The sequence below is a fragment of the Neolamprologus multifasciatus genome, chromosome 9 (assembly GCF_963576455.1).
Source record: "Neolamprologus multifasciatus chromosome 9, fNeoMul1.2, whole genome shotgun sequence".
In the NCBI taxonomy this organism is placed as follows: Eukaryota; Metazoa; Chordata; class Actinopteri; order Cichliformes; family Cichlidae; genus Neolamprologus; species Neolamprologus multifasciatus.
In genome coordinates, this window is record NC_140447.1 from 6,936,652 (window position 1) to 6,950,367 (window position 13,716).

General features: G+C 41.4%; 1 protein-coding gene across 3 annotated transcripts in view; it reads left to right on the forward strand.

The window, feature by feature from the left end:
- The first annotated feature begins 1,459 nt into the window (after positions 1-1,459).
- Positions 1,460-13,716, forward strand: part of znf438 (zinc finger protein 438) — a 52,761-nt gene continuing 40,504 nt past the window's right edge. For 2 of the 3 annotated variants that reach the window (XM_085172004.1, XM_085172003.1), the window contains exon 1: positions 1,461-1,609. The gene's annotated coding sequence lies outside the window, so the exon portion shown is untranslated. Of the gene's footprint in view, positions 1,610-13,716 lie in introns of all 3 variants that reach the window. The other variant, XM_085172005.1, reaches the window with a different exon arrangement.

Below are 13,716 nucleotides of genomic sequence, written 5' to 3' on the forward strand. Positions count from 1 at the left end.
CTTGCTGCATCATTTTTTGACTTTCATTTTCAGGGTGTCATTTCCATCAAACGGTGTGGGATCCTTTTGTTCCTAACAAATTACCAGGTTTACATAACTTGTACTTAGTTACAATTGTTTAAACCAAGGATCCTGGAATTTGCATTTGTTTAGAAATAGCCCCAAGACACCCTCCTTGAGTTCCTTGGACTTCCCCATTGTTCTGAGTATTAGTCATTCTGATGAGTGACTAATACTTTTTTGCGCTGTGTAAGTGAAACTACCAATTATAGTCATTTATGATCAATAACAAGAAGTTAATAGGATATTGTATAAGCTTCAGCACCACTTAAAATATATATATTATATTAAAGTCAAATTGGTGAACTCAATTTTTGTTTATAAAAGTCATTAAACATGTATGTTGTACAATCATTCCACCCAGGAAAAGGAACAGTTTAAAGCAATCATTATAAGTGCAAAATTATCAAGGAATAAACAGATGAATTGGCTGTGTTGATAAAGTAATAGAGGTGGTCAAACCACGTATCCACTTTCAAGCTTGCTAGAATTGTACAAACTGTTTTTGCTTTTTGTTTAGTGTTACCGTTTAAATTTGTGCAGTTTCAAAAAAAATTCACTCCACCTATTTACTGCTTTCCTGGTAAAATACAAAGAAAACAAAAACGTGTGGCTCAAGACTTTTGCACTGCATTACATATGGAATTTAACTGATTGAAAAGACACTCAGATGCAGCAGAAAATCAGAAAACCCCCCAGAAGTGAATTAAGTAATTTCAAAATAAAATTAAAATAAAACAGTGAATGATTATTTTTCATCAGCGTTTGAGACATCCCAATCTTTACTGTGATTTTTTGATGCAGAATTATAGTTGTTTTAGATGCTACCTTTATATACTACTAATACTAATAAGTAAAAACTCAGTTAAACAAAAATATATGTAAGAAGGTATATGCACACATTTCCTACAAGGCAAGACTGAGGCCCCTCCAAAGGAATGGGGTCCCTTGTGTCACTGCAGCCTTAAATAAAATACCCTGTTGCATACTGCACACATACAGTAGTTGTATGTGTGGTTACGTGCTTTCGTCTAAAGTTTCGAAACACCGTTATGCGTCTGTTACCGTGTCCTGCAGTGACCCCGCTCTTATAAGTTTGATGTGTCTGAGTTGTCTGACAGCTTCAGTGCTGTGCTGCGCTGCTACAGGTTATTACACGGCTACTCATTGGCTGCTCTGACAGAACAGAGGAAAGTAGGTCCCCAGAATTTAACGGACCGTACTATTTATGCCTAAACGGGGTGATAAAAGAAATGAGCGACTGTATTATGTTCTTCCCTTTTCACTCAGACTGACACTTCCAGTTGCAGAGTGGAATAATTGTTTGTTATTTAACTTTTAAAATATAGTTGAAGTGTGGGAACGTCGAGAAACGTAAGCGTTTGATGAGTCGCACACATTCATCACCCCTCGCCGGATCAAGCGGATGGTTTGGCTCAAAATGGCTGTAGAGAAACAGTTTTGAGGATCGACGTTTTTGCCAGGTTTTTAAGAAAAATGAGCCACCCTGTAGTTTGAGGGCACATCCGCCACATAACTGGGGATCCAGGTGAGACAAGTTTAAAGGTTATTCAACATTTGCACCCGACCCGTAGCTTACAGGGGGGAAAAACGAGGCCGAAAACGGCTCGCTTTGCAATGTTGTCAGGGTACCTTGTACTTGCAGCGGGAACAATCCCTGGCTCTGGTGTTGATTTATAGTGTGGATAGCGGCTTCAAACTGAAGTAACAGTCTCCAGAAAGTGTGGAATTTGGTGTAAAAGTACTCATGCATCACACGGTGGGTAGAGGAAATGTAACTACGATGTCATACAGGCTGTGTGTAGCTAATGCAGAGCAGGCCTGCGGCTAACCCTGCAGCTGTGCTGTGCACAAATACGTCATCAGGATAGGATTCCCTGCAGTGAGATGTGTACACTGACACAACGCAGACCCGAGACATGTGGAAGCAGATACTAGGCTGATTCATATTGTTTTGAATGCAACCCAACGTCCGCCCTCAGCTCAGTTCCTGGGCTTTTAACGTGTGAGTGGAGGATCGAGCTGGAGCCTCAGTGTGTATAAATTTGATGGATATCAGTCTTGATTGCTGTAGACGTTATAACTAAGACTGTGCAGATGGGTCAGGGGTTTAGCCAGGATATGCAGTATAATGCCAGCTGACATTTAGTGGCTGGCAGAGATTTTGTCATTTATACAAATATATGTGTCAAATATCTAAAATAAAGAACACTGCAAGTCATGCTGCCAAGAATTTATAGGACCTTTTGGAGCAGTGCAATGAGATGCAGCCCCCAAAACATTTCTTAATTGTCAGAAGTTGTGATTTTATTATAGCATATGTGATTTTTAAAGTAGATAATAATAGATGTACTTGTATATTTTCCACCTCAGGCCCTTTGCAGATTAAGAGCTGCGGTGTTTATTCAAGAGGTTCCCAAAACATCTGCAACATGCACACCATTTGTTTCAGAGTGTTTTAATCGGTTTTTAATCACTTTTTTATGTGAAACTGTGTACAGTGCTTGACACAGAACTCTCTGTGATTTGTAGTGGAGATTGGAATGTGCACATGTGATGTGATTATACATTCACCCTCTGTGAACACTTATTTTGCATGATATCTTCTGAAAAATAACTAATTGTTATCATGGGCGCTCACTGAGTCTGTCATTCTTAGGGATGTGTATCGTTTAGGTTTTATCCTATACCGGTGCCAAACTGGTACTTTTGAAACAGTGCCAGTGCTTAAACGGTGCTCAAACCGGTGCTTAAAGAATGGAGAACACAAAATTGGTCCAAAAACCTCTCATGTTCAGCTGTTTTTTTGTAAAAAGATAACAATGTTAGCCTTTTCTGCAGCTATGGGGCATATATGGTATCACTCCTGGCTGGAAGCAGTGCTTAAACAATGGAAAAAACACAAACTTTGTCCAAAAATCTCTCATGTTTAACTGTTTTCCACTTTTTCTTTGGTCATTTTAGCCTTTTTGGCTAAAAGGTGAAGGGAGGTGAAGGGAGTATCTGCCATCAAACAAGAAGACAGCCGCATGTAGCTATGATGATGTTTGCTAGTTCACCTTAGATGCATTAATAACGTAGTTAGCTTACTCAACGTAAATTACACACCAACAACATTAAGCTCCTCACTCAGAGAAGAACGGCTGCTGCTGCATCATCATCCGTCATCATTTCTGCTACACTGGCAGGGCTAGGGGCCAGGACTCTCCTCTTCGGGTTTTTGGGGGATGTTGCTAACTCGGGGTCCGATAACAGGCACCACACCCGCAGTAGATGCGCTCGGTGTGAGGTCTCGCAGCAAGCTATCAAATACGGCGCATTTCTCGGCTTTTAAAAAAAACGCTATGCATCGCCAGGTGTTTCATCGGATTCGAGGTGTTACCTCCTTTGACAGTATCACAGTATCACCTTAAAGCACTTGTTACAGGCTGCTGAGTTTGCATATTTTGCTGTGAAGTACAGCCAGACTTTGACCGCTTTGCTTTGGGCATTTTTAATCTGAAGCTCTGTTCTAAAAGAACGTACGTACCTGGACCCGCCTACTATCCTCGGAAACGTAAAATGATTGGCTAGAATCTAAAGTGTATCACAGCTCAGGAAAAAAAAGCACCGAAATAAAGCACCGAAGTGTGCGCTGCTTTTCGGTCTGGTTACTACCGTTTATGTCAGAACCGGTGCCATCATGGCACCGGATACCGGTACCCATCCCTAGTCATTCTGCAGTTCAACTCTGCGATCTTGGGCAGTGGCACAGGAGATGGTGGTAATCCTGCTTTGGAATAAAAGCAGATGAAATCAGCAGTACTGAGTATTTCTGAAACGTGTTTAGGGGAATCCACTCTCCCCACTCTCTGTGCATTGTTTTAAGTGCCAGTGGCTGCTGTCCAACCCCCAAAAATGTTTCTACCTCTGTGCTTAACAGCTGACAAGCTGTTCTCTTCATCAAATGCTGCTCATTTCCCCCCCTCCAAACATACCTCTGGTGATAGTCCCAGAAGAGCTCAGTTTACCTGCATGTGTCCAGAGCGCTTGTTTCCAAGTGCAGTCTCGCTTATCCAGATGTTGATTTTTGTGATGAGATGGTAATGTTTCCCTCTGATCACTCTTCCAATGTCGGCCCGGTTTGCGCATCCATGCGTCACAGTGGAACCATCACACCTGAGTCAGCAAAACCTTCCCGCTGCTCGTTTGTAGAGCCACAGAGGGCTTCTTTTTGTTTTTTCTTTCAGGCATGCTGTTTGATGTGGAAGTCAAGGTTTTGACTTAATTGGCATTGCTTAGTGACATTTTCACACAGTGGAAATCCAAGGCTGGAGGAGGGTTGGCGTCTTTAATAGACATGTGATTTGCAGGCTTCAGTTTTAGATCAGCTGTCTGTTTATGGGAGCTGTGGGAGAGTCAGAGAATTTGTAGTATGACAACAATGTGACATGTACTAGAAGTGGAATGAAATCTTTGTTACACTGTTATGTGGTTTTTAGATTTTTGGTTCCAGTTCTGATCTCAGTAAACAGGCCGATGGGCTGCTGTTGATGCCCTTTTCAGTTCTTTCACAGAAAATGGAAAGTGGATATTAAACGCTTTTAAAGATGTTTTAATGACGGATTTTGGAGAGGATCGAGGGAGAAAATTCCCCGCCAGTCAGAGCCATCTATTTGGAGCTGGAAATCTGTCTTGCTGTGGTATACATGTTCCAGCCAGTATTCTTGGTCTTTCTTTCTAGACACAGCTATATATTATGGTCACCATCTACAGCAGCCCAGTATTTATTTATTTATACATAATAAAGATGCTGTAACAGTCTATCTTTACTGTGGAAAGGCTGAAACTTCAGTTCAGTGCCTTGCTCAAGAGCACCTGGCTGGCAGTGTTTTAGAGAAGAGCTCTTTTTCTCCTCTTGCTGGTCTGCTTGATTTGATGCCAGTGAGAACTAATTCAGAAGTGCAGAATATCTCATGTGGTGGCACATTAACAGAAAAAATGTTTTCAATGGAAAACCCTTTATTCACAGAAATCGCTGTTTCAGCGATATTTGTGCTGATGATGGAAAACGGGTCATGCCACTCAAATCAGAAGATGACTTTCTGCATTTGGTGGAGGTCTTACACTCATAACAAAACTCCTCCAACACATGCTTCACAAACAGTAACCGCCACCACTCAGTTTCCTACCACCAGCCTCTCCAGTGTGATTGAGCTTGTTGTCATCACTGGAAATCCTGCATTCTGTTTCTGTTCTGATTGGCTGGCTCACAGAAAAAACAATGAAACCAAAAAAAGAAAAGAAAAGCTGAAGAATTGACAGAAAAATCTCTCTCTCTACAAACAGTGTCCTAGCCTAGGACCTGGATGTCATATCCAGGCCATGCAGCTTTATAGTGTGTGAATGAAAGCATGGAGTAGCCAGGAGGGAGTCATCATTATCATCACCTCTTTTAGCCTGACAAAATACTAGCCCCCCTGAAAAACTGACCAATGCTGAGTATTTAACTTTGTAATGCTCAAAGTTTGTAAAATCAAGTTAAAACTGAGAGTGAGCTTCCAGTTTATACACAGCATACAAACTTCAGGAAAGGTTTGAACTGTAACGGGCAAAAAACAAATAATTATTGTTATTGTTGCTGTGGAAACATTTTATTTCTAGTAGAATAATATAAGCATCCAAAATATAACTAGGATGCTTGGAAAAGCTGTGTTTAATTTCTTGCTCTGTTTAACAGCACTTAATAATCCTGTCCTGTCTACGTGTGTATGTATAATATAAGACGCGAGCTACCAAGTTATTATTTATTACTTTTTAGCAGGTAGTTGTCTGCAGATTTTCAAACTATCCACTAGATTTTGGCAAATAGATAAACAGAGGAATTTTCTCTTTCTTCCCTACACTGCTGCCTTGCTGAACATGATGTACTCGATGCCATCAGCTCTCCATCAGATGCAGGTTCTGGTTAGTGTGATTGTCCACTTCACAGCTGATCATAGTAAAGAGATCTGAGGGTCACAGGAATTTATCCACCCATGTGGCAGCTGAGGTAGCTGGTAGGGGTGGGGGAAAAATCGATACTGTGTAGTATGGTGATATTTTGTTTGCTAATAATGTATCGATACAGGGACAGCAGAAATTGATATTTTGTTACAAAAAAGGTTTTTGTGCTCTGACTTCAGAGCATGTTGATCCTTTTTCTGAGCAAGAATCCTGACATTCCTTCACTGTCCAAATGTGTTTAACTTTTTTTTTGGCAGCAATAAACATGACAGTTTACTTATTTTAATTTAAGACATGTTTTATTTTAATTAAGTTTAAAACTTTTTTATTTAATGTAAAATTATATTTTGTTTTAATTTACTTTCAAATTCTTCAGTTGCTGAAGGGGCTGCATAGTTTTCATAAATTTCATAGTTCAGAATAGCTATAATTGTACCAGATGGTTGTGTTCAGTTAAGTTGGACTAGACTGTAATACAAACCGTTCAGTTTGTCAACAATAAAACTAAAATGAGAGAAAGACTGAGTGTGAGACTTTGATATTAGATAAAATGAATATTGATAAAGTTTACCTTTATGTACAGAATCTGAAGATCGCAAAATATTTTAAAAAATTGCAATAATATCGTATCGTGCGTTAAGTATTGTGATAATATCGTATCGTGGGATGTATGGTGATTCCCACCTCTAGTAGCTGGCAGCGAAAACATGCAGTTGGCAGGGGCTAGCCAGCTAACAGCAACCAAAGTTAGGAGGACAGTCCACTGTTAAACTGATAGTATATGCAATGTTCTCTCAGATTGATGGAGAAAGAAATATGCTAACATTTTAAATGAATCACTCCCTTATTTAAAAGGAATAAACTTGTCCCCAGAATGTCATCAGAATGTGTATTTTCCTGTTATTTATGACTGTATCATAAGAATAAATACTCCATTCTATCTAAATAAACCCTGTCAATCAAACATTTACGGTGCTAATGTGTTTCCTTTGGCCCTGGGTAATAACGTCTTTTATGGAAGGAAAAACTCTGAAAAAGGAAAAATTAAAATAAAAAAATGTATATAAGCACTGCTGGACTTCCAGCTAATTTAAAGTAATAATGAATATGCTGCACTTGCCATTTTCTTTACTCTCTTCTTTAGAATTAAAAAAAAAATGCCCACGGAGACGAGCGCAGCATATTTATTGTGAACTTAAATGAAGCATTAAAGGCAGCAGAGCAGCTGGCTGCCTTTCACTCTTAGTGACCTGAATATTTGTGAAGTCCTTGCTGTGTGCGTCCCTGGCCGTTATTTCTATGGGAAAATCTGAAGATTTCTCTGGAACGGCCTTCTACTGGAGAAGAAATTCCTGACAATTAGTCAGTTGACTAATTAAACATAATGGATACATTACTGAAAGTAGTTTTTATAGCAAAGCTGCCACAGACAGCATAGAGACAGTAGTCGATATATTACATGTTATAGCAAATGTAGTTTTTGGTTTCTTGTGAGCTGAACAGAACATTTGGTGATCTCCTCCACTCTCACTCAGTATTGTAATGAATTTATTTCAATGATTTCTGATGTTGTAAACACAAGGCTATTATCTGATCACCAAAATGGTCAGGATCCCCGATCAAAGCTGCAGGCGCTGTTAACCCAAGCAGTGAGGTGTGATGGCAGCACCCTGCCAATATTTGCATGAGAAAATGAGTATTTGTATGCTGTACAAAGAATTAAGTGTAAGGAAAAGTGAAAAGAAAGAGGAAAGGTCTCAATAAAATAAATACATTTAGATAGGTGGTTTATGGTAAGTGGACTGATTCTTATATAGTGCTTTTCTACTCTCCCAGAGTACTCAAAGTAGGGCTGCTCGATTATGGCAAAAATGATAATCGCGATTATTTTCACTGAAATTGAGATCTCGATTATTTGACGATATTTATTTAACAATAACAATGTGTTGAATAATGACTTTAAAGATTGTCAAAAAATAATATAAAATAGTGTGCAAATACTGATAACAGTGCAAATGTTTGCAATATAAAAATAAATGAAAAATGTAAACATCTATGTTTAGTGAACTTTGCAGTGTTGCTCTGTGGTGCAGCTACGACACCGTAGCAAAGTTTACACACTGTTTCTACTTGATCCACGTCTGACTCCGCGAACCCATAATGTTTCCACACCACTGAAGTTTTTTTTACCTCTTTTCAAACAACAGCAGTCACTCTCCTCTCCAAATAACTTCTGCTTAGCTTTCCGAGCTTCCCTCAGGTCCTCTTAATCAGCGGTCCCCAACCCCCGGGCCTCGGACCGGTACCGGTCTGTGAGTCGTTTGGTACCGGGCCGCGAGAGTTGAGGCTCAGGTGTGAAATGTATAGTTTTCAGGGTTTTTATCGGTTTTCAGCGTTATTTTGTTATCGTTTTTATCGTTTACTCTGTTTTCCTGGGTCTTTTCACGTGTGTTATGAATAAATTTTCTTTTTTTCGGTACCGGTACTAGTTTTATTTTGTTGGATTTATCCGCGACACCTTAAAGGCCGGTCCGTGAAAATATTGTCGGGCATAAACTGGTCCGTGGTGCAAAAAAGGTTGGGGACCGCTGTTCTTAATTGTTGTGACACGTGTTCGAAATGCAGAGAGGTGCGCTCGATTTGTCACACAGAGCAGAGAGTAAAGCACGAGGGAGGGGCTAATAATCAGCTCAGTCATTTTTAATGATCGTTGAAAGCCCAGATCGTAATCGTGATTAAAATTCGATTAATTGAGCAGCCCTAACTCAAAGCGCTGTATACAACATGCCTCATTCACACAAGCACTTCTAAACACAAGTGCAAACTAATCTATGTTCACACACATTCACACTCTGATGAACACATCGGAGGGCAACTTGGGGTTAGTATCTTGCCCAAGGATATTTGACATGCAGACTGGGGAAGCCAAGGATCGAACAACTAACCTTCCAATCGGTAGCCGATCTGCTCTACCACCTGAGCCACAGCCACCCATTATGGTTGTAGGGTTTAACTTAATTATTCACTAAACTTGAATGACTTGAATTGCAATGAATAACTGGAAAAACTGGGGTTTTCTAAAACGTTTGACCAGTAGTGTATGTATTAAAAATTCCAATTACGTGTGACCTCATATTCAAGGTCAGAGGTCAAGTTTTCTGAAAATCTCTGTAAATGCAGTAACTCAAAAAGGAAGTCACCAGGATTTAGAAATGTATATGATGGCTGCGTCTCGTAGCTAGACTAATTTAATTAGGACATTCCCCTAAAGTTTGCTCTGTTGTGTATCTTCCTTGTGGGACTTCCTGGAATATCAGTAAGATGCCACACAGCTTAACCCCGGGTAGAAGAATCATAGGGCTGTGGCACGGGCACCCAGGATCCCCTCGAACAGTAGAATCTGAGCTAATAGACATCAGACCTGCATGGCTAGATAAGTGGCAAAATGTTTTGATTTGACCTAATTCGAGTGAAGTGGCCCTTTTGCGATGTGCAGAATGGCGCTCTCTGCCTTTAAGTGGCAGCTTTATGTTTGCCTTGCAAGGACTGTCTCGTGTGACATGAGCGCAGGTCACTCCAGCTGAGCACGGCAGCGTAAACTGAGTGTGCACTTCATTTAGGCTAGCTGCCAGACTATGTGACATATCCACTTATAAAGCTAATGACGTACTCATAAATCAGCTTTGATTGTGGCTTTGGTAAATCTGGGAAATGACTTGCATTTACTTTTATTCATTTCACAGAGCAGCTTTCTGCTCACTTGGAAAATTGGTTAGCCTACACATTTTTCTTTTAAAGATTTTTCTTTTTTTCGCCGACTCAGAGCCACACTCTGGCCTACAGATGACTCAGCATGAGGAACACCCTCTCTGTCTTCCTACACGCACGCACACACGCACGACCTCCTTTATCACACAACTCACCGTGGGAAACGTCTCACACTTTTAAGGTTCAACGATTAAAAAAAAGAAGAATTGTGCTACATGATAACATCTCCCACCACCCCCTGCTCCCAGAATATGAGCGAGGGGCTGGCATGCAAAGCCCAGCATCCAGCGTGTAAACATGTTTGAGCGACAACAACCGGAGCATTTTGTTCTAGCCGGCGCACAGCTTAGCTGTGGTTTCACATGTGGCTAGATGAGGATGGTGGAAGCAGGCAGAGGAAACTTAGATGCTTGTCTAACATTTCCGCTCAATCATAACCAAGATCAGGTTACCATAACGCACAAACACACACACATGCACACACCAGATTTCTGCACTCAGGCATCATTCTGTTTCCAAGCTTTGAAGTAACAGCCTAAGTAGTAGAGTAACAAAAAAAGACAAAGAAGAAGCTGAGAGCATTCCCAAAACTTGTTGACATTTTACACGAGGGATATGATAATACAGCCGAACATTCCGCCCGTCATTCTGCATGGATTAGCTCGCAGGTCGGACTGTGTAGCTGCTAATAAATGTGTTTTTCTGAGCTGAAACTTGCTGGAAGGCTTGGCCTACTTTCTCAGTTATGGTGCGTCTACATTATGGGCCCAATATAGACCCTGCAAAACTGAATTAACATGCAGCTCTTTTCCTAAAAAGATAGAACTCTCCTGTATGAGTTTTGAAAAGAAAACCTTAAAGTTTCTCATCCCATGTAGCCCACTTTCCCCCCCATTTTTTTTTAGTTCTATCTGAATTCTGTGCAGATGATATGCATTGCATCTGTTAAGTGCTGCCCAAAGAAGTCAAGAGTGGCGGATTGAAGAACAAGGAAAGTGCATCTCTAGCCTGAATAATGAATAGGCGACCATATTGTGGATGGGGGAAAAAAGGAGGATGTGGTTCAGTAATAGTCTGGTGAGCATTTCTTTCTCGGCTAAATTGTTGGTCTTGCTAGACTCTTGTTTCCAAGAAAAGTTAATGAAAATTACATGTGAAGTCTAATGACTGACTGTTACAGGATTTGTAGGCTGCAGGCAGCTAAGGTATATTATTATATTAGGCTGCCCCTCTGAGTATTAGCATAGTTCCTGGCTGTGTTCCACTTCTAGCAAACCATTTTGGTCAAAAATGCCACCGAGTGCTTTGATGAGAGTAGACTTCAGTACCGACCCTGTACGGTAACGGTTACAGGGTGGTACTTTTTAGATTTGTCAGTGTGATGCGTCACAAGTCAAATCAGGTGCTTTATGATAACGAGTTTCAGTTACAGCTCTTACAGACCTAGTGAGAAAGTGTGTATACCTTTTTCTGCAATACCTCCACACTGAGGTGCCCTTGATCAAAGCCCTTAACCCCAAGCTTAACCTCCAACTGAAAACAGCTCTTAAATGTGTAGCAGGATGTTCTCTCTGTTTGTATATAAAGGTTTTAGGAAAAGGAAGCTGCGTTCTGCCACGATCATGAAGAAGTGGTTTAGTGGCCTAGCCCTGCTATGAGTTGGTGTAGTCATGGGGTTTTCTCATCATTCTCTATTTTTGTATTGGAGTTTTTTAAATGTGTATAGCAGGGTATTTTTAAAGGTCTAATTTTGTTGCAATGTTTTGCAAATACTGATGGTTGCTAAAGAAGAACAAGAGTATTTTTGAAGTGTAAAGTTATTTAAAAAAAAGTCTCAGTTTCATTAAGTCTTAAGAGGAAATAAATGACATTTAAACTGGTTACTTTGGGCATAAATCCATAAGCATGAATCAAGTAGGTTTCATTTGTTCTGGTTCTTGTTGGCCCCTACAAAAACAAGGCATGGTGCTCCTACTACCCCCCCGAATCCTCCACTCTGTGTGAACCCTGTTCTGTTTTTCTACACATCTCGCAGTAAAGCAGGACCCAAGTCATGACACTTAAAGTTATCACTAATGTTGTGTAAGAAGCATTCTTTAGGGACTAGCAGGCAGTTTAATCTTATAGTTTAAGAGTTTGAATGCCATACACAGTGCTGATTTTTAACTCTACTAGAGTAGCAGAGCTAACACACTTTGTTGTGTTGTTACCGGTGTTACAGTGTCTTATTTTCCTTGATATAAAATGTGAAATATGTCTGGCCTTCTCTTGTTCCAAATGTTGATATTATGTCATGTTTTTATGAGAAACAGAGAGTATAGGAGTTGTTCTAAAAAAATAAAATGGGGCTAAAGATATCAGCTTCTTTAAAATGCTCACCAAGCTGAACGTGAGCATTTTAAAGAAGCCGATAAAGGAAAAGGGGCTAATGCTGGAGTTCATAGTTAGCCACAAGCTAGCAGCCTCGGTATGAGCAAACGATCCAAGCAGTTATGAGGAAACTTGTCGAGGCCAGTTATGTCCTGTTAGTTGGTGAAGTTACTGCAAAATGATGCACGTAACTGACATTTATTTTATGCTAGCCTCTGTAAGTGTTAAAGTGATTGTTTGCTTTCTGCTCCGTAGAGCAGGTTAATTCCCAGTTAAATGTTTTGGCCTATATGAAGAGGGATATATTTATTTGTCTGCCAGTCTAAGTATCTCACTTAGCTCCAGACATCAGGGAAAATGGAAGTCATTTTGGGCCTACGCGTGTTTATTCTGTTTGAGACGGGCTTGAGAATTTGAAACCCAAACCCACGCCTTGTCGTCCCTCCGAGGCCCCTCCCACTCCGGCGGTGGGCACGGCGCTCGCATGAAAGTTAGCAGAGAGGCGTTCGCTTTCATCCCCTGTCATTTGGCCATTTCCCAGATATACCATCTCACCTTCCCTCCCCTCCGCTCTCCTCTTGCTGCTCATTTCTCTGCCTGCCCTACCCACTGTCTCCTCAGCCTCTCATCTCTCGGCATATCTTTCCTCCAGACACATTTGTGTGTCTCCCTGCCTCCATCCCACAGCTATGATTTAGGCGTCAGGGCTGCTCCCACTCCTTCCCAGCCCTGGATCAAGTTACCCCGCCATTACTCAGACGTTCCCCCTGCGATGGTGCTCCATGTCAGGGGTGTAGCGGAGCCTGCCTGCCTCTCCAGACCTGCAGACTAGCTCAGTTCAACCACAGACGCCCCTGGTCAGTGGAGTCTCTCCAGCTATGGCACAGACTCCCTGGAAAATGATGTGGCGTGGTGGGCAGAGGGGTTAGTGTAGTTTTACTTTGGTTTCTATGTGGGACGCTGTCGTAACTCCAGCACTTGGGCTGCTTTCGCCTGGCCCGCAGAGCAAACGGGCTGCATTGGGGATCTTTTGTTGTTGTCGTTACCAGTTCACCCGCAAACACTAGACTGTGCAGACTGTGTACCGGCAGTGGGCTGTGAGCCACACAACAAGCCCAGCCCTTCCATGCGTCACAAGTCGACGGGTGATTTGTGGGCCTCATCGTTTTATGGTTATGTAATGTCGGTTCCTTTGACGAGTAAAATGTCTTGTTAAAGCCCACACCGCCCTGTGCCAATAAAAGTGACTGATGCAGGCAGTATGAGGGCCTGGCTATCCCGTTAGGTTTGGTCTCCCATCCTAGACAGCGTGTCACGGGGCCTGGATGAGAGCTGTCCAGCTTGTGTAGCCAAAACATGACGCTGCAGAAATTTCACAGGCTTGGCTTTATCACTTGATTAATGCACGCTGAGTAAAACTGCTAAATCCACCGAGGAATTGTGGGATCCTATAGGTATAATTTATGGCAGTCACTGGGGGAAGGCGTATACCTGTTTCTCTGCCCACGCCCC